This window comes from Canis aureus, chromosome 33, assembly GCF_053574225.1.
Source record: "Canis aureus isolate CA01 chromosome 33, VMU_Caureus_v.1.0, whole genome shotgun sequence".
Classification (NCBI taxonomy): Eukaryota; Metazoa; Chordata; class Mammalia; order Carnivora; family Canidae; genus Canis; species Canis aureus.
The window spans coordinates 22,476,431-22,497,400 of record NC_135643.1 but is presented as its reverse complement, the minus strand read 5'-3'; the positions used below and the strand labels follow the sequence as shown (position 1 = coordinate 22,497,400).

Sequence of the window (20,970 nt, the reverse complement as noted above, 5' to 3'; positions counted from 1 at the left end):
ATGTGGGAGGTAAATGTTGATAGTGATTCTAAAGAGATATAGTGTAATTTGACCCACTCTCCTAGCATGACTGTTAGGTTGGACTTTGTTTAGGCAGATGTTGTGCAAGGATAAGCCCTCCCATTTCCTTCTCCCCTCTTTGCTTTTCCCCTTCTTCCCACCCCCTTTGCTTTCCCCCTTCTAATCTTTTTTATCTTTTTCCTTCTTTCCTCTCTTTTACTTCCATTTGCCTCCTCTTCTCTTTTTCTTCTCTTCTCTTTGACTATTTCTCCCTTCTCTCTCACTGCTAGCCTCTCTACCTTCTCCTCATTTCCCTTTCCTATCTCCTCTCCTCCTTTTCTCTCTCTTTCTCCTCCTCCTCCTCCCCTTACCTCACCTGCCTCAACCTGCTAGCCCAAACCCATTTCCTACTGTTCAGGGGCCCTTTCTTGGCACTCTATCCACATTTTACCAGAGTCTTCCCTGTTCCTACAGCCTGGTTGGCTTCCTTTTAGGAGAGCTTTTTAACTGGGGCCACAATACAATCCTACTGCCCAGAGTCCCCTCACATCATCCCACTCCACACAGCGGATTGGACTCTTTGATCCCAGCATTGGCATGAACCACCTCTGATCTCCCCATGTGGCTGAGACCTAGAGCACTGGCCAGCCCCCCTAAAGCCCCTGAAAGCCCTCTACAGACAGATCAACTTCTTCCCCTCCATCTCTGACCTCATTCTGCCATTCCCACCCTCTGCTCTCTTGTGGTCCATGTCACTGAGGTCCCCACATTTTCTGAATTTAGGTATTCCCAAGGTTTTTTTTAAAGATTTTATTTATTTATTCATTCATGAGAGACAGAGAGAGGGATTGAGAGGGGGGGGGGGGGGGCAGGTACACAGGCAGAGGGAGAAGCCGGCTCCATGTAGGGAGCCCAATGTGGGACTCAATCCCAGGTCTCCGGGATTGTGCCCTGGGCCGAAGGCAGCGCTAAACCGCTGAGCCACCCAGGCTGCCCTAGGCATTTCCAAGTTAAAACACCCACTCTGAGGAAGCTGACAATCCTACTGAGAAGACAGCATAGGTATGTAGAAAAAAACTGACAACACAAAAGAAAGAGAAGAGCCAGTTTGGGAGTCTATAAACTAAGAAGAATGCAAAGGAGAAGTGATTACTATAAGAGTAGGTGGTTAAAGAAACTTCACAAAGAAAACAGAACCTGAAATAAAATTTGAATTTGTAAGGTTTAATTAAATAGAGAAGTCAGTGGAGAGCATTCCAGGAAGACACAATATAAAAGTGGGTACAAAGATGGGAACATCTCTAGCATTTGGAGGTTTATCTTTCTATTTGCGTGTCTCTGACTTCAGGGCCTGCTGGGCATTCAACAATGGGTCTATGAAGATGGGAAATTTATCTAGAAATAAATGAATGCAGACCACAGAGACCAGCAAAGAATATTTTAATACCTTTGGAGACGTTCTTGTGGATCAGATCAAGAAAGATACTAAAACTAGTTGTTCAAGGCAGTTTGGCTCTGTTCACTTTATGGAATATGAAACTCAGGTGAGAGTAACATCACAGCAACATATGATAGATGGACAATGGTGTCACTGTAAACTTCCTAATTCTAAGCAAAGTCCAAATGAGCCTCTGAGAAGCAGGAGGATGTTTGTTGCGTGTCGTAGTACCGAGGACATGACTGCCAATGATTTACTTATTAAATGATAGCATCAACAAGTTTGGTTACTGAGTGGGAGGATCCATACAAATGTATTTCAATAGAACCATTAAAGCTTAGCAAAATCGCTCTCTAATGGGTAGCTGGTAAAGAGCTGGGCCATATGGGTTGAAAGGGAGCTCATAAAGTACAGAAACTAGTTAAATTGCACATCTAGTGTAGATTTGTTGAACTCAGAAATAGGCCTGGATGTCTTAAAAAAAAAAAAATAGTACTTTGGACTGCTTCATACTCAGCTTCTCTGCAGCAGGTTATTTTTTACAATGCACCTTATTAAAGTATAAATTGATATAAACCACATTTAAAGCATATAATTTGGTAAGTTTTGACTTCTGTGAAACCATCACTGCAATCAAGGTAGTGAACAATATCTGTCACTGCCAGACTTTTTGGTGTTCCCTCCTTTGTAATCCTTCCCTCTTATTACTACCTCCCTCCTCTCAGCACCCCTCCCCCTTTGGTATGAAATGTAATTAATGGGCAAAAATCTTATGGTAATGGGTTTAAAATAACACTTCAAAAATTGTATCCTATTTGCTTTATATTAAGATAAGGATTAGAATTATTTATATTTCCATAAATCTATTTCTATTAAAGTTGAAATAAATGTAAAAGTGTTAACCTAAAAAAACAAAAAACAGGCAATTTGCCAGAAGAGGGAGGTGGTCGATGTCTTTATTCCCAAACCATTCAGGTCCTCTGCCTTTGTTACATTTGCAGATGATCGAGTTGCCCAGTGTCTCGGTGGAGAGGACCTGATCCTTAAAGGAATCGGCATTCATATATCAAATGATGAGCCTAAGCACAATAATAATAGACAGAAGTGGAAGATTTGGTGGTAATCCAGGAGGCTTTGGGAATCAAGGTGGATTTTGTAGTAGAAGGGGTGGAGCTCATTTGGGAAACAATCAAAGTAGTAATGTCAGGGAGGGGTGAACTTCGGGGCTTTTAGCGTAAATCCGGCTGCAGCCCATGCAGCACTGCACAACAGCTGGGGCTTCATGGACATGTTAGCCAGTCAGCAGAGCCAGCCAGGGCCAAGTGGTAATAACCAAATCCAAGGCAACATGCAGAGGGAGCCAAATCGGGCCTTTGGTTCTGGAAATAGTTCCTACAGCCATTCTAACTCAGGTGCAGCAATGGGTTGGGGATCCGCATCAAATGCAAGATCAGGCAGTGGTTTTCATAGAGGCTTTGGCTCAAGTGTGTATTCTAAATCTTCCGGCTGGGGAATACAGGCAGTGGAGTTGGTATAGACTGCTGGGAATTCAAATTTTTCTAAACACGTGGTAAGTATATAGTAAAATGCATATGTACAAAGAATTTTCAAAATTGGTTTGTTCGGTGTGGCATACATTCAGGAGTATTTTTTACCTTTCTCCTTAGAAAAAGGAAAAACTAAAGGAATTCTATAAGTCTTGTTACATAGAGGGTAGAAATATTGAGTGTTTAAAAGTGAACTGCTGTTTGCCTGATAGGTAAAAAACAACACACTACAACTGATATCAAAAGGTTTCTCCTGTAATATGGAAACCATTGGTTAAAACTACATTCTTTCTCCTGATCTTTTTTTTTTAAAGATTGTGTTTATTTATTTATTTGAGAGAGAGAGAGACAGAGAGAGAGAATGTGTGTACAAGCATGTGTGCAAGCAGGGGGAGGGGCAGAGGGAGAGGGAGAGTGGGAATCTCAAGCGGACTCCCAGCTGAGCGCAGAGCTGATGGGGAGCTCAATCTCATGATACTGAGCTCAAGACCTGAGCCATGACCTGAGCCAAAATCAAGAGTCAGATGCTTAACCAACTGAGCCGCCAGGCACCCTATCTTTTCTCCTTGACTTAATTTAACCCCACCAGATGCATTTTTTCCTTAGGACAAATCTCCTTTTTTTGGAGATCATGGCGTCACAGGGTTTAGTTCTTTTATTTTTACTTTGTTTTTAACACTTGCTTCCCTTCATATGCAAAAATGAAATATGAAGCCTTCATTTAATCTCTGCAGTTCATCTCATTTCAAATGTTTATGGAAGAAGCACTTCATTGAAAGTAGAGCTGTGAATAGTCTGCCATAGGAATATTTCTGTCTACATGCTTTCTCATTCAAGGATTCGTCAGCATGCTACAGAAGCTACATTTTTGACAGCGGGTGTCCCGTTTTTATCTGCCACTCTTTATTTCATGGAGTTGTACCAATCCTATGAACACAGGCCTGTGATATGGAACCAGTAGGCTGTTTGAACTTTTGAAATTTTATGTGGGATTGATGGTGGTGACAAGGCATGAAAGGCAAGTATGAGCAAGAACAGGAAAAAGTCCGTGCAGAGACTTGGTGGTGCATAATGGATATTTTTCAACTTGGCAAGATGTGTCTCTCAATCCTGTGGCTTTGGTGAGAGAGCATGCAGACAGAAAAGACAGCAAATAATGTATAACCGTTTTTTTGTATTTGAAGGACATCCACATTTGTTGGAAGACTGTACCTGAGTTTTGTTTTTAGATAAGCCCCATTAATTGAATGTGTTAAGTAAAAGGATGCTTGCATTCCCCTTACCCCTTTGTCAACCACTATGAATGCTGTATGGTGTGTGTTCTTTTCTGTTACTGCGCTGCAAGTGTGGTCATGTGAACTGAAGCCAGTGGGTTGAGAACAAGAACTGAGCTTGTGCTGTGCTTTGCAGGAGTACTTGGAAACAGAGATCACCAGGGAGCTTGGGGGTGTCACAAAGAAGGGTGGAAGTTCTAAAGAATGCTGTTTGATGTAGCCCTGTGTCCTGTGCTTGGATCCTTTTTATAAGAGTTTCCCATGCTGAAAATTATTAAGTAAAACTGATTTACATAATGAAAAACAGTAAATTGCAATTTGGTTTACTGTGGAAGAATAAAAGAAAATTTACCAAGTCTATGGACTGAGAAAGTGATCCTGGATGAATTGACATCTGACTTGGATCTTCCAAGATGCAGAAGTTTGATTGGCTAAGACATTCCAGGCAAAAGTGCAATGTGAGCAAAGTTCTAAAGACAAGAAAAATGTATAAACAAGAAGCTGTATGTTTCTAGGATGAATTTTGAGGCACAAAATTGAGAAAGGTTATCAGGGCAAATCACAAATAGAAGGAGCAAGACCCAAAGACCAGGGAGAAGACATTGGCTGAAAAAGGTTGGGTTGTAATTGGCTCCAGTGCAACAAGAAAATGCAGGGCAAATTCTCAAGGGGCATGAAGAAACAGATGTCTGTGAACACCCGGGCACCAAGGGACCCACACCAGGCACTTAAGGCTCAGAAGAACAGAATAATTCTTATTCCAGAAGAGTGATGTTTCTTATACACCTGCCAAACTTGGTACTTATTGATGGAGAGAATAAGAGTAGCGCTGAGCCCACAGCTTTTCAATACTACTTGCCAACCTGCTGAATGGAGACCTGCAGAACTAATGGTATACGTATTTTATACATTTATTTATATAAAAAAGTCAATACTCAAAAAATAAGATTGTAAATATAGATGATGCTCTGGTTTTGGAAAATCTTCTTGGCCAGACTGAGAAGCTTTAGTTTTTTTATAGATAAATGAAAGGTCATTTGCCATTGACATCTCAATAAGGAACCAAGGAACCTCAGACCTAAGCTGCTACTAACAATTCTAGTCCAAAGAATGTAGTTTAGGCAGGCCATATTTCCTTAGGCCAAATGTACATAAAGCTGAATTTCTAATTAAAAAATAAATGGAGAAATGGTATGTTTTAACAGTATTTCCACTCCAGGATTTCTTTACTTCATAAGCTATATCATCACTGTCACCTGCTTGATTCGTAAGCATCCAGGTTTGGTGCCATTTTTCAGGAATAGAGCTATAGCATGAGATAAGGTATCCTGTGCTCAGGCTTCTCCATTTAGTAGGCAAGAAAACTACCTCTTCCATCTTAAAGTTCAGGATTATTTTAAATTAAAAGTAATAAAAAATCCAGAGTGCCTTGAATTCCTCAGTAGAAATATGCTACGTAGGTGTGAAGTCCATAAATTTTTTGTGCCTCCTTTTCTATAGCCTAACAGCTGGCACGGAAGAGAAAAGGATTGACTTAGATACAAGTTAGGGTCACCGTGGACAACTGAGTGGTCATCTGAGCAGTGGTTTCCAAAATACTTTGGATACTAAAGGATAAGAATGCAGAACTGCCACTGCTAATGCGGATATCAGCATAACAACAAAGAACAGCAATCATGCAGGTTTTGTTGGATTCTTGCTGACTGAGAATCAGATGATGTTGCCAAGCCTTATAACCACTTGGTAAAGGGAGGCGTCTTAAGTGTTGGAACATGGACTAGCTCACAGGATCGTTCCAACATATGCAAATACAATGTAAGTACTTTTGCTATTTATTCATTTATGTAAATAACTATGTGTTTAGAAACATAATCTCTGCCTTTAGGCAAGAATGTAATCTACATGAAAGCAGGAATCAAATTCAGTATCATCAGCACTACATTTTACTTTCCAGAATAACACCTGATACATGGTAGGCTCTCAGTGATGCCTGGCCTCCTGTAATAACATCCCATCCTCATCAAGAATGAATAAACAAACAAAATCATTGACTTAAAATTTATGCATTAAACCACATTGTTAGATTCTATCTTGGGCCCTGGTAATTCCTGGAACAGAACAGGCACCAGAACAAATTTTATGGTTTGTCTTAAACTCCATGAGACCAGTGATTGTCTTTTGCTTGCAACACTTAGCATGGCTCCCTGAATATGGTAAATGCTTGCTACCTCTCCTATCAATTCAGGCAAACTTGGTGGACCTCTGAAAGATTGAGGCAATGTAGTTTGATAGAAATAACAACAAATAAGAATCGTGAATGCTGATTTAAAATTTAACCATGGATCCATGAATCTAGGCATGTATTTAGACTCTTTGGCCCTCATTTTTTCTCATTAGATCAGGATAGAACTTCTCAATTCCCCTTCTTTGTTATGGCCTCTTGAAATGCCCTTATTAATCAGAATTTGTTTGGGTCGGTAGCCAGAGAAAGAGAGAGACAGGAAAAGATTATATATGTGTGTGTATATATATTCTATGTACATGTGTATATATGTATATATTATATTGCAGACTTTATGTTTCAGAAAAATGATCACTGTCAGTAGAAATATACGTCCTTCAACAAAAATGAAGTTTCCTTTCCTGACATCTATATATCAGGCCTGAAAAAGATTTTCTTTGGCCTCCCTTGAGTCATGACTTTACTCTTCAGAGGCATCATTTAGCCAAGGATAAAGAATTGTCCAAACCCAAGTCACATTTTCATCACTATGGCAGGAAGGGAGCTAGGGGTGCTGGCACTTGGATGCCAAATGAGTTGATTCCAGAACCACAAGGGGAGTAGGATAATTTCCTAAAGGAAGAGATATTAAGCAAACAAAACTAAAATATGGCCATTGCCATGCTTTATAATCCCCCTTTTATGTTAATAAAGTTATACTGTTTGAAATTTGTTCATGTTCATTTTTTCATGAGTATTTGGTTTAACTTCATCTTTCTGTTAATGGGACCTCTGGCTAAGTGTGTACAAGGTATCAAGGAGCTAGAAAAGAAGCACTGCTAATTGTCTTAGTCATAGGATTTAAAGTAAGTTGTGTTCTCCAAAGCAGCATTATGATACAGATGGTAACATAGAACAGTGGGGAGAACATGGGCATTGCACTTGGGCCTGATCTCTTATTAGCTGATGACCTTGAGAAGCTTACATAATGTCCTTGACCCTTTTTCCACATCTGTACATTATAGTAATATCTATTTCATAGGATTTTATCAGGTGGTGAAGGCATAGTATGTAAGGTACCAGAATTGTTCAAATCTGGGTCATATTACCATCTCTGTGGCAGAAAGGGAGCTGGTAAGATGGATAGATAGATAGATAGATAGATAGATAGATAGATAGATAGAGATATAATTTGTACAGGTACACATTTGAAAGAGAGAGAGAGAAGAAAGAGAGAGAAAATTGAGTCTGATCTGCCTGCAAGCTGAAGGTCCAGAAAAGCCAGTGGTATAATTTCAGGACAAGTCCAAAGGCCTGAGAATGATATAAGTTCCAGTCTGAGGACAGGAGAAGGCAAATATGCCTGCTCAAGCAGTTAGGCAGAGAGAAAATGCATTCTTCCTCTACCTTTTTACTTTATCCAGGTCCTCAATGGCTTAGATGACACCCATATTAGGAAGAGCAATCTGCTTTCTCAGTCTCTAGATTCAAATGCTAATCTCATCCAGAAACATTCTTATAGACACACACAGAATTAATGTTTAACTAGATATATGAACACTCTATGGTACAGTCATGTTGACACATAAAATTAACCACCACATCCATCCGCCAATGGCTTCTCAGTCCATGTTGAAAAGTTCAAGTGGAAGGGTTTATAGGAAAAAGTGGGTAGGGCTACCCTTGGCATATATGACTTCTCAAGTATTTTTGGTAAACAGTCAAATACAATTCATGATGAGGTTAAGACAAAGCCAAGTAGCTGTGTATGTCCAGAAAATATAACCTCAAAGATTGATTGAGACAAGGCTCAAGAAGTAGGAGCATTCCCAAAGCCTCTGGGTAAAGGTAACAGAATAATAAAACAAATGTCATATTACAAAGGCTGCTCAGCCTGAATGTTACCCTCTCAGAGTGGTCTTCTCAGAGCATCACACTTGAAGAAGAACCTCCTGGTTTGCTTATTGCTCTATCCCTGGGACCTAGAACAATGTCAGGCCAGAACAGACCCTCAGGAAATACATGTTGAATGAAAGGAAGAAAGAAAAGCACAAAGGGGTGAATGGGTGATTGGCACTGAGGGGGGCACTTGACGGGATGAGCACCGAGTGTTATTCTGTATGTTGGCAAATTGAACACCAATAAAAAATAAATTTATTATTAAAAAAAAATAAAGAAAAGCACAAAGGAGGGAAGAAGGGAGAAATAGAGAAAGGTTCATGATTCAAATCAGAAAACCAGTAGAGAAGCAAATGGACTTAAATAATGGAGATTTCGGGTAGCTCAGGTGGCTCAGCAGTTTAGCGCCACCTTCAGCCCAGGGTGTGATCCTGAAGACCCGGGATCGAGTCCCACGTGGGGCTCCCTGCATGGAGCCTGCTTCTCCATCAGCCTGTGTCTCTGCCTCTCTCTCTCTCTCTGTGTCTCTCCTGAATACATACATACATACATACATACAAACATACATAATATATACATACATAAAGGAGATTTCAACTATATACCAGAAGCAGAGAAGCACTGCTCAGCTATAATAAAATAAAATAAATCTAATAAATCACTGATTCACTTTGCTGACAGTTCATTTTTAAGGCTGAGGATATGATAAAAGGCTGGTTTTAGATATGAAGGAAATCATTGGTAAATACAATTCAAAGACAAATTGATTAAAGTGATTGCTAAATTGCACAACTTTGCCTAATGAATTCTTAGAAGTCCAAAAGAAAAATAATACATGGTACCCTGAGGCTAGAAGAACTGGAATCTCTCTCATCTCATAATAGAAAATCACTGCAATACCATTCGTTCAGTGCCTCCTGTGAGCTAGATGGTGTTTAGCTCTAATTATGGGAAGTGATTAGCATTGACCTGACCTTACAGGTCAAAAGCCAAGCCTCAAAGAGGTAAAATGACTTATCCAGTATCACTCAGCTAAGGGGCGGCATGAGATTAAAGTCCAAAGCTACCTAATTTAAGGCCTAGACATCTTCCTTTATGAAATACTGAGGTGTGCTGCCTCTGTGGATATGAGTGTTCTCTCAAGCCTATAACCTACCTTACCAAATATTAAAAGCCTAAAAACTTTAACAAGGCCTTAGACATAGTATTTTTGAAAAGTTGCTTTCAAAATGAAGTGCTTTTATTTTAATCTTGTTTTCCAATAGACCTATTATAACACCGAAAGCACATTTCCATAGAAAAACGAGGCCTAGGGCTTAATAAAAACATTCTTACTTAAACAGAACTCTTTAAAAAATCATGTTCCAGATAAAGTTAATGTATAATGATAAAATATTCATGTTAACCAAGTCACCTAATTCAAACAAAGTAAGGAAATCAGATTTATGCCTGACAATGGTTTAGTGGGCTAAAAAAGAAAACAAAGGGCAGAAGCTCACTGCCTTAAAAGTTATTCTTCTATGAAACTCTCTTACTGATATGCCACATACAGCTCTCTGTGGCTAAGATAGCTTTGTTTTAAAGCACCTATAGAAGCTGCTGACTTCTAGAAATAAACATGCCGAACTTGGCTGCAGGGTGAAAGGAGACAGAAAAAATCCAGAGACCAAACTTCAAAATAAGTTGAAAGAGAACTAATGAGGAAATTGATTTCTAGAAACACACAGCCAGAAGCATCTGAAATGTGAGTCCTAGGAGTCCTCAGGCAACATGCCAAGCTTGCTCTTTATTTTATAAATTCATAGAATTGTTGTGTTTTAATGCCAGAAGGCAAATGGAATCTTCCACTCCTTATTTCTGATGCAGAGTAGAAGCCTGGAAAGGCCTAGTAACTCACGCAGTAGAGTGTAGCTGGCTAGGAGGAGAGTCTTTTGAGCCATTCTATTAGAGGATCTCTTGATAAGATTTACTTTTTCAAACTAAAAACTGTATTTCAACTAGCCTCAACACAATAGGTAACATTAACAAATTAGCCTAAATTCCTTTTTTTTAAGATTTTATTCATTTATTTATTCATGAGAGGCAGAGAGAGAGAGAGAGAGAGAGAGAGAGAGAGGAGAGACACAGGCAGACAGAGAAGCAGGCTCCATGCAGGGAGTCCTACGTGGGACTCGATCCCTGGTCCCCAGGATCACGTCCTGGGCTGAAGGTGGCGCTAAACCGCTGAGCCACCCGGGCTGCCCCAAATTAGCCTAAATTCTAAATGATTATCTTTTTTATCAAATTGTTAAAACAAAATGTTACCTAATAAAAAAAGACAAACTTTTGAAAACTTTTGAACTCTTTGGAACAAAGATGTTTGGTAAATCTATAGATAATATAAAGAAGGTAAGACTAAGCAGTCTCATACTAGCAAGAGTCAACAGTGAGCTTTAGAGCAACCACCTAAGTACACCCAGATAGGATGGGAGAGACAGTGGAGGGGAGGTCAGAATGGCTAGGATATTATTAGCAAAATACTTTAATAGGAGCATGCCAATTGGCATGGGATACACAAGGACCAATTTGGAGTGGAAAACGAGAAAGGATCAAAGTGCCATGGAAAATAGGAGCAAATGAGAAGGAGTGAGAGATGAATCCATGCAACAGAACACATTTCCCTGCTTTGGCAGCTTTGCAGAACCAGCAGAAGATGATTCTGTCAATGGTTGCGGCCGGCAAGAGTTTAAGAAATAAAACACTCCACAGCTCTGCCAAGCTACATTTTTTTTTTTTTAATTTAAAAACCACTCTGACAATTCTCCTGAGAATGTGAGGCTCCAAGAGTTAAGAAAGCACAGAGGCGAGGTTTCTGCTTCATATTTCCTCTCCTTTGCCGTGTTTCCTCCACAGACCAGACACGCAGAGTCAGGAGATCACGAAGCAATGAATATGCTCTACACTGTGTTCCTTAAATTTTGAAAGTTTTTTAAAATACCACTGGCAGCATTTTTTTTATTATTCTTTTAATTGTTTGCAATTTCATGTTGGACTTTAACATAAGCCATTTTCCAGTTTTGTTGCCAGCAATAGAACTTGGTCTGCTGCCGCTCTGAACTAGTTCCACACTATCTCTCCTCACTATCTGTAATGTGACCCAGTTTTGGTGAGAGAAAAGAGCTCCTGATCCCTCAGTGTGGCAGCTCAGGGGAAGCTTTTTGCCAGACATGGGAAGTATCTGACCCTCCTGAAACTACACAATGTATAGGTCAAGTGCCGGATCCTTAGAGTGAGTAGCAGAGTGTTGGACTTAGAGAAAGTTCTCTTAGAAGGTCAAACTAAAAGAAGGAGAGCACTGCCTGTGCTGATAAGTCACCAGACTGGGACTCCACACGCTGACATGGCTTCCTGTGGCACTGGGGGGTAATTAGTAAGATGGGGGGATGTGGGCCTACACAATGGGATTGCACTTAGGGCCTCAGCACCATCACTCATTTGCCTTGTGAACGCAAGAGAGTAAATCTCAATGAGCCTGAACTGTAGCATCTAAATGTGGGAATGAACATTAACCTTTTCAAGGCTGTTGTTTCATAGGAAGGGGTCTGTGAAAAAGTCCTTTGTAAACTTCAACATGGCTTATGGAGATTAGTTATTAATGTTACCAAGCAAAATCTTTTCTTTTTTTTAAGAGTTTTATTTATTTATTCATGAGACACACAGAGAGAGAGGCAGAGACACAGGCAGAGGGAGAAGCAGGCTCCATGCAGGGAGACCAATGTGGGATGGATCCCAGGTCTCCAGGATCACACCCTGGGCTGAAGGCAGCACTAAACTGCTGAGCCACCCGGGCTGCCCAACAAAATCCTTTCCTTTACAAGAGTACACACACACACAAACAGGCACACACGCACACACACACACATACACTCAAGAGGGAATACTTTCAGTTAATTTATTATTTCAACATTTTTATGTCCTTGGCTCAAAGAACTTAAAAGTATTCTCATTTGAGTGTGATATACTCTAATAGTCTGGTAGTATGTGAAATGAATTTGTCTTTGATGAATTTAACTGAAGCATATCCTCACTGGGGCGAAAGGGGAAGCCCTCATGGATCTCCCATCATATTCTGCTAACTGGCAAAGGAAGGATCAGTTTTAGGGGTCTAAGTCATCTCCTTAATGCTGCAATATCCATTCAAAAAGGGAAAATTTACATAGAAGGACAAATATTGTATAATTCCATTGATATGAAGCACCTACGTTAGTCAAAGTCATAGGGACAGAAAGTACAATAGTTGTGACCAGGGACTGGGCAGGAGAGATGGGGAGTTGTGATTTAACAGGTTTAAAGTTTCAGCTTGGGATAATGAAAAGTTCTAGAGATGGATGATGGTGATGGTTGCACACAATGTGAACGTATTCATGCTGCTGAACTGTTCACTTAAAAATGGTTAAGATAGTAAGTTTTATGTTACCTATATTTTACCACAATAAAAGAAAAAGTAAAATTTATTTTAAAAGTTTAGGTCACTTCATATTGATATGCTTTATCATGGGTCACTAAGAAAAGAAGAAGAGATATTGATGAAGATCTTTCATTCCGTTATCAGCTCTAGATTGGCATGAAGCTGAAGCAGAGAGAGAAAGAGATTCACAGTGATCAAAAAAATAGTCCATAGTTTGCTAAAACATGGCATTGCTACATCTAAGTATCCTCTGTTCCCTGAAAGAGAATGAGGACAATTTTATCAGCTATAAGTGAGTTCCATAATGCTGTAAAACTCAGGAAAAAAAAAAAAAGTCCTGAGTAGGAGGAATAAACCAATATGGTTCCCAGAGCATAAAGAATTACTTATATCACATTGCTTATAGCCAAGATAAAGGTATGCACAAGGGTCAGCAGGCAGTAAATAGAAAACGAATTTCAAAACCATATGAAGAAAACTATTAACTTTGTATCATCATCACTAGAAATGAGATGATCTGGGAAACAAAGAAGACATTCTTTCTACCATTCAAAGAGCTATGACATTTGAACTGAGTTAGTAAAGTCTGTTTCAAAACAGGATATTGGTGAAATCATAGGTATGATGTTCTAACTGGAAGGGGAAGAAAAGGACAGAATTAATTCAGATTAAGCCAATTCCTTGAAAAGGAGTCAGTCGCTATGCCCATAAAAGCAAGCTCATTCCCAATCTAAGAGTCATCCCAGTAGATTTTGTGAAATACTAGATCACTCCAATGCCCTCACTAAATAAATGGAAGCGTCAGGCTGTTTCCTTTTGCAAAACAGAGACTCTGGCATAATTTCAATATAAGCAGTTTGGTTATCTCAATCCCTGCCTTGAAGGCTTTTCTTTTTAACAAATTATACCTGCTCCAAATATCTTCATTTTTTTTTTTCATCTATAAACTGGGCAAAAAGCTGTACGTTGTTTTAGCCAAGCGCCTAAGACCCCTTACTAAACTCTGAAAGAATGTGGCAACACAGAAGAAAGAAATTGTATACTGGAGCCCTTGGAGGCCTTAAAGCACCGTGGGGCTCTGAAAGTAACTTAGATCCCCCATGCCCTCAGGGCGAGTGCTTCAGGGACAATCTCCTAGGGAGCAAGTGGGTTTTCTCCAATTCTCTGCAACATATATGTCTGTCATCTGAATTTTATTTCCCTTCTTTTATTTTGCCTTTGCTCTACAAACATGGTAGCTTGGTCTCAGAGGAGCCAAATTTCATTTCTTTCCTAATCGTTTCTTCTCCTCTCTTTACACCTTTTTCTGCTTTGTTATTGAGGTAGCTATACCAATTCTAGTTCCTTGGTTGTCTTCTTGTGTGTTATCTTAGGGGAATTGGATTTATTGATCCAGGGACCACCCAAAAGCCAGACCAAAAAAAAAAAAAAAAAAAAAAAAAACAGAGTTCTATTGGTTTTTCTATTTTCTTCCAATATAAATAAAGATTGCTTTTTCTTCCATTAAGAATTTAAAATTCAAAAGTCAATCCATCTTATTTACTGTCTTACCAGAATGACATTGAGTCCAAAATGCTTTCTATATACTTAATAATTTTCATTTTCACAATTGTTGATTTTGTTTCACTTGGTCAAAACTAGGTGCATACTGTTAGTCCCGTCTTCGATACACACCCTCATGTTCACAGGCGCACACACACACACACACACACACATGTCCATGTGCACACACATCACATACTAGTCTTGGTTTGAGTCCTTATCGTGCTCTCAGGAAATTGTAACAAGACTTTCCCATAAATATAACTCCAGCAATTTATGCTTAACAAAAAAAACAGTGTGTGGGATGTAAATACATATCTACCAAGTGTTATGAACTCACTTATGGGGCATTCTCAATCATAAACAACCATATTCTTTTTAGCATTTGTTGCTGAAATGCACAATAGTAGCAGACACAACACACAAGTCCTAAAGGAATGAGAACATTTGGCTCATGTAAAGAGTAAACAGATTTTTCAAATATATTATTTCTCAAAGAAATAACCTGGAATGTGAGAAATGAATGGAAAGAAGCATGGTTATTAATGCATTTTCTTTTTTCAAAATTCTGAAAACCAGCCATATGTTCCACATTATGAATATGCAGATGGTCTCAATGCAGTTATTTTTCTCTAATTAAAACCATCAGGGTAAAATAATGCAGTAGTTTAGGAAGCTGGTGCAGCTGGGTCTCTTTGCTCCCCTTCTCCAGAAGTGCACCAAAGCCTCTACATGCCTATGTAATTTGGAGATCCTTGCTGGTAAGTGAAAACGATAGACAAGAAAGCAGCAGGAAGGATAGCTTTATTCTTGCATGCTTTGTGGTAAATTGTGCACTTCGTGAAGAAAATGCCCTTCACAGACTGATTTCCCTTAGATATTTTTGTGTAGAACCCACTTTTGGCATTTTGTAAGCAATAACTCCTCTGAATTCAGCATCCTTGCTATGTCTGCCCTTGATCCAACAGTGATGTTGAAATCAAGTGTATCAAGTTAACCTGTCCACCTGTCTGCATGTCCCCTGAGTGGCAGCTCAAGCTGAGCATGTCAGCTGGGCCTGGCTGAGCTACTCAAGGTCAAGGTCTGAGATTCTGTTACAAGGTACCTTATGCTCCTCTTTGATTGGGATGGATGATGGATGACAAATATATGAACTATTACTGCACTTGTTCTTCCTCTGCAAAGAACCCTAAGAAAATGATTCTGTCCCAGGCCTTCCCTCTCCCCAGTAAGCATTAGAATCTGGTTGTTTATGATTGAACTCATAAGTGAGTTTGTAACATTTGGTAGATGTATATTGACATCAACACATTGTCTTCTGTTAGGCATGAGTTACTGGAGTTATATTGGGAGAAGTGGTACCCAATCTTCATCAAAGGACTTGTTCAAATAAAAAATAAAATTATAGACTTACATGAAATATCCAGAATAAGGTGATACATAGAAGTTCGATTGGTGATTACTGAGGCCTGGATGAAGGCTGGTGAAAAGATTGGAGGGTGATATCCAAAAGGAAGGGGCTGCTTTTTGAGGTGATGACAACATTCTAAAATTATAATGATGGTTCTACACCTCGCTAAATATACTATCAAGCCATGACTTGTGTACTGGGGGGAAAGAAAGTGTAGGAAAAGGAACGTGTGGTGAGGAGGCTACTCTTATAAAGTAGCATCAGAGAACCTGATTTTCATGAACTCTCTCAACAGATTAGAGCTGAACTGCTCCTTAGGACTCCAGCTGCCAGAGCAGCCTGCGTGCGGGCCACAGAGGAGCACAGTGAGATGCAGGCAAGAGACAAACACACACACCCACTCGCCTGGAGGAACTTTGAATCCTTGAATGCAAAAGATTCCACTTCAAGTGAAATAATAATCCTTCCTTTAACTGAGTACAGTGAAAAGAACCATCACCACCACCACCACCACCACAGCAAGACGGTACCAGATGCAAACCTCATGTTTATCAGATTTCATCCAGGCATGGGAGCAAACACAACTGCGAACCTGCAAAAAGATGAAGGGAGGAACCTAACGTCTGACTCTTCCTTCAGGTGTTTCTTCCAGGAAGCACTCAGAGGGAAAGTCACTATCCTGCACAATGAAGTATTACTCACATTTTCTGACACATGTGCATCTATCTGAAGACTTAACTAGCCTGAACTGGAACTATATACTGCAGGATTTATCATAAAGTTTTCAGGGCAAAGTGGAGCTACAAACACAGTAAGGTCTATTGAAAAGGTCTTGTTGGCCGGGTCTTCCAAAGGTTCATGGAGCCATCAGAAGCTCTGCCCTAACAGAGCAGGGCTCTGCAAAAGCAGCTGGGAGGACAGCGATTGGAGACACTTTGTACATGCCTCCTAGTGTTTTACTGCTGGTGAAAGTTACTAAGCTCTCCCTTCACACTCACCTTTCTGTCTTTGTTTGTGACTCTGAGTCTAAGACTCTGCAGTCCAAGAGGATGTTTTGCCAGCTAGGTGCCTGTTACACTCTGCCAGGAGGGGATGAAGGGAAGATGGGAAGGCTGGAAGAGGGAGAGGGCATTAGCTCCTCTGGTCTGCTTCCGGAATCTCCTTTGTCTCCTGCCCTTCTTGGGCTGTAGCTTTATTAGTATTCTTGAGCAATACCTTTTCAGCCCAGCAATGGCAATCCCTTCCAGTAGTAGAAGTCTAAGGTTCAAAAACTCAGGGAATAGCCTCGTGGGGCCACCTCAGGGATTCTAGAACCAGTCCTGTCGTGCCGCTTCCAAGACTCCCAATACCAGCTGACCAACACCCATTCTCAGAGTCCCCGTCTCAGAGACTCCCTTCTCTGAACCCAGAGATACCAGTACCAGGTACCACCTGCACCTCGGAGGCCCCCTTCTCTAGGATTTTCTGTTTAATAATGTCGAACTCTTCCCTTCATTTCCCTACTCCTAAAAATGGTAACTGCTTCCTCCAGGTGGTCCAACTGCATAATTTGCAGGATCCAGTGAAAAATGAAGATGTGGATCACTTGCTCAAAAATTTCTAAGAATTTCAAGATGGATTTCAAGCAGAGCCTTAAATCACTCATGGGGCCTTCTAAATTTGAGACCTTATACAAAGACAGAGGTCACACACACATGAAGGCAGCCCCGTGGATAAGGGACTACCTCTGGGACAAAACAATGCTCGTTTTTGGCACTTTCAGTTCATTAATACCAAGTTAACAATTGCTCACATTAAATTCTCTCCGTTAAAAAAAATTAGTGTAGTTTCTGTCCTGAGACTGGATCCTTACGAAGACCCTATTTTTCTGGTGCTTCCTGATGACAGGGTGTCTCCAGAGTGACAGTAGGCTTCTTTTTCTGCACCATCTCCTAACAGGAAAGAGAACTCAAAATTTAAGTTCCAGCCCTCATCTTGGGATTCTTGGGATCAATGTCCAGGAGTCCATAGTTCAAATCATCCTGACACATTTCATTCATGTCTGTTTCCTAGCAATATAGCCTCCGATGTTCTGAATGTTTGTGGTCCCTGAAATATAGCAGTACATGGTCCTGAGTTAATACAGACACAAGTAATCGAACTATATATGATATAATATTTACTCCCCCCATAATTACTTAAATAGAAAAAAATCTAATAGGTGGAAACTACTTAGAAGTTTAGATTCCTCAAAGTCTCTGGCAATCAAATCATGCAGTAGTAAGCATTACCCTCAATAATCATTCCCCAAACTGATAAAACATTGCATCTGTCTCTTTTACCTTTTTTAGAAGCAGAGAAAAATTCCTTTGGGCAGCAGAGACTAACAGAAAAGCTATCAACTATTAACTTGAGCTCTCTCAAGGAGGGAAGCCCTTTAGTCAAGCATTCTCAACTGAAGACTCTGCAGAATGGAGCACCCTCAAGTCCCAGTTATTAAAAATAAAACTTACTTTACTCAGAAGTAATAAAAGAGAAAAGCATCAAATGCTAATGCCACAGTTACTATGTGATTGAGTGCAGTCGTACTATACCATCTCACAGCTCTATCAATAAGTCCAAGTATTTGATACCAACCCACAGCTACCAATTATTGAACACTTATTATGCTTAGCATTTTAGCACAGATTTTCTTACTTATCCTCATAACAACTCCAAAATTGATATAGTTATAGCCGCATTACTTGAGAAGGTACCAAGGATCAGATCCGTTAAGAAACATTCATGTGGTCATGATTAGTGGTGACTCCAGGTAACACAACACAAAATTTTTCTTGGTTTCTTTTAGAAACAGAACAAAATTTCTCCAGATGTTTTTATACATTTCCAAGTTATTCAAATTGTTATCAAATTATTTTCTGAAAGTGGTGTTTATAATTTGTGATAAATTAACTTAGTAGATCACTAAGATCCATTCTTCAAGGTGATATCTTTCCAAGGTAAGTAGATAAGCAGAGACCACCTAGTGCATAATGCAGTTAAGTCTCTAATTCTCCAGTAGCTCCTCAGGTCCCACACACAGAAGAGAGTACTAGAAACCTTCAAGAATGAATATCACCCTTTAGAGTCAGGTCTACCTCTAAATGACATCAGTGTCAGATAAAATCTAGAAACCTCAGTCCATTATGCAGATATTTTCATGCATCTAGATATCTGATATTATGCAGAAAGGATGTATGATTATTTATATGAAGTCTTTGGTATTTATTTAGGTATTTGGCATTAACCTATACTTTCCCAGACAACTCCATGCAGGCTCCTTAGTCATGCCATAATTTTCATGGTTCTCTCTCTCTCTCTATATATATATATATATATGTATATGTATATGTTTATATTTATAATATATAGCTATTATATAATGTATATATGTATATAATATATAATGTATGTATATAATATATATACATATACATACATACATACATACATAGACAGATATATAAATCTCATTTCTTCTTAGCCTTGTCTTGCCTACTACAATTTCTATGAATGAAGGATTCACAATATCGTTTTTGTAATTAACAATATTAAAAATAATGGTAAACATACGATTTGGAATTTGCATCTATGAATAAGCATGGAAAACATACCTGGAGAGTTTTGCAGGTGCTGAGTTATCTGGCTAAAGGAGAAGGAAAGGGGGCGGTAGGTAGTCCATGCAGGAAGGCATAGAGCAGCTTTACCTCTGCAGGTTCCTAAATCTGCAAATCTATTTAAAACCCAAAGTGGAAAAACTATGTGTCCAATCAAGCACTGTGGGCACAATTTAGAGCCTTTCTCTACTAAACACATAGGTTTTAGAAATGTAAAGAGGTTAAGGGAAAAAAAACCTGCAGAGTCTCAGAACACAGGGAAAATGCCTATGAAAGTCGGTCTTATTATGCAGACTGATGGCAAGTCATTAAAACCATCTCAATGCATGCAGGAGGCCTTTTTTTTTTTCCCAAAGAGCTGTAAATAATATCAATCAGATGAACCGGGATATTGGGCTGAGTCAGCAAACACTTCTCCTCCATGGTTCACCCATTAATTGCATATATTTGCACTTCTTTAACACCAGCATACTTCTCAGTCTCGAATGGCTTTTTGAGATATACAGCTCTGTTCATACTTTAATAATACACCAAAGTTGCCTATGGTAAAACCATCCTTTATTATCTAAAAATTTATTGAATGCAGTAACTGCATTTTTTTTTTGTAACTGCATTTCTAATCTTTCCTCCATATATTCTACTCTCGGTTATGAACAAGGCCATTAACACTTTCACAAAACCCTTAGTGTAAGAACTTTCTCATGCCATTAACACCTACTCTACAGAAGTGTGTATAGAGTTTTCTTTGAGGTATATATGCCTGTGTTTACTCATGCTCACCTCAGCCATGTAACATGCTCCAGAACATATCAAAGAGTACATGGAGGGTGGAGAGAGGGGTAGGAGGAGGAAAGTGAAAAGAGTTCTAGAATAAAATAACAATTAGTACTTATAAACTGGTACTTAGAACTAGTACCAGATACCATTCTAAGCACTTTACATGTTACTTCATTTTAGTCTTTATAGCACCTCTAGCAAGTTAGTACTATTATTAACTTCATTTTACAGTCAAGGAAACAGGGAGTTAAAACAACTTACCCTTACTCACACAACTGAGAAGTAGAATTGTGACTCAAACCCAGGTAGCCTAACTCCAAAATTCATGCACTTAATTATAATGTCACATGGCCTTCTTTTACAAGGAAAAAATTTTTTTAAAGATTTATTTATTTATTTATTTTGAGAGAGAGAGAAGAGCAAACACACACTGGAGTAGGAGCAGAGGGAAGATAGGGAGAGAAAGAGGGAGAAAAAGAATCTCAAGCAGACTCCCTGCTGAGTGGGGAGCCCAAGAAGGGGCTGGATCCCAGGACCCTGAGCTCATGACTTGAGCCAAAATCTAGAGTCAGATGCTTAACCAACTGAGCCACCCAGGTACCCCAGGTAAAAACATTTTGAAAGATTATTCCAGCAGGGCCAACAATATGGGTCACTCTTCTTCTACTAAAGTCTATAATGGAGCAGGGACCAAAATGGCAGTCTTTTCAAACCTGCTCCTGACTATCTCATAGAGACAGACAGACAGGTAGATAGAATATATGGTGTATGTATTTCTA

At 39.5% G+C, this 20,970-nt stretch overlaps 1 pseudogene across 1 annotated transcript; it reads left to right on the top strand.

The window, feature by feature from the left end:
* The first annotated feature begins 1,409 nt into the window (after positions 1–1,409).
* Positions 1,410–18,306, top strand: LOC144303923 (TAR DNA-binding protein 43 pseudogene; annotated as a pseudogene). Its single transcript, XR_013370933.1, has 3 exons — positions 1,410–1,718; positions 2,361–5,151; positions 18,110–18,306. The product of XR_013370933.1 is annotated as a TAR DNA-binding protein 43 pseudogene (transcript).
* The last annotated feature ends 2,664 nt before the right edge of the window (positions 18,307–20,970 follow it).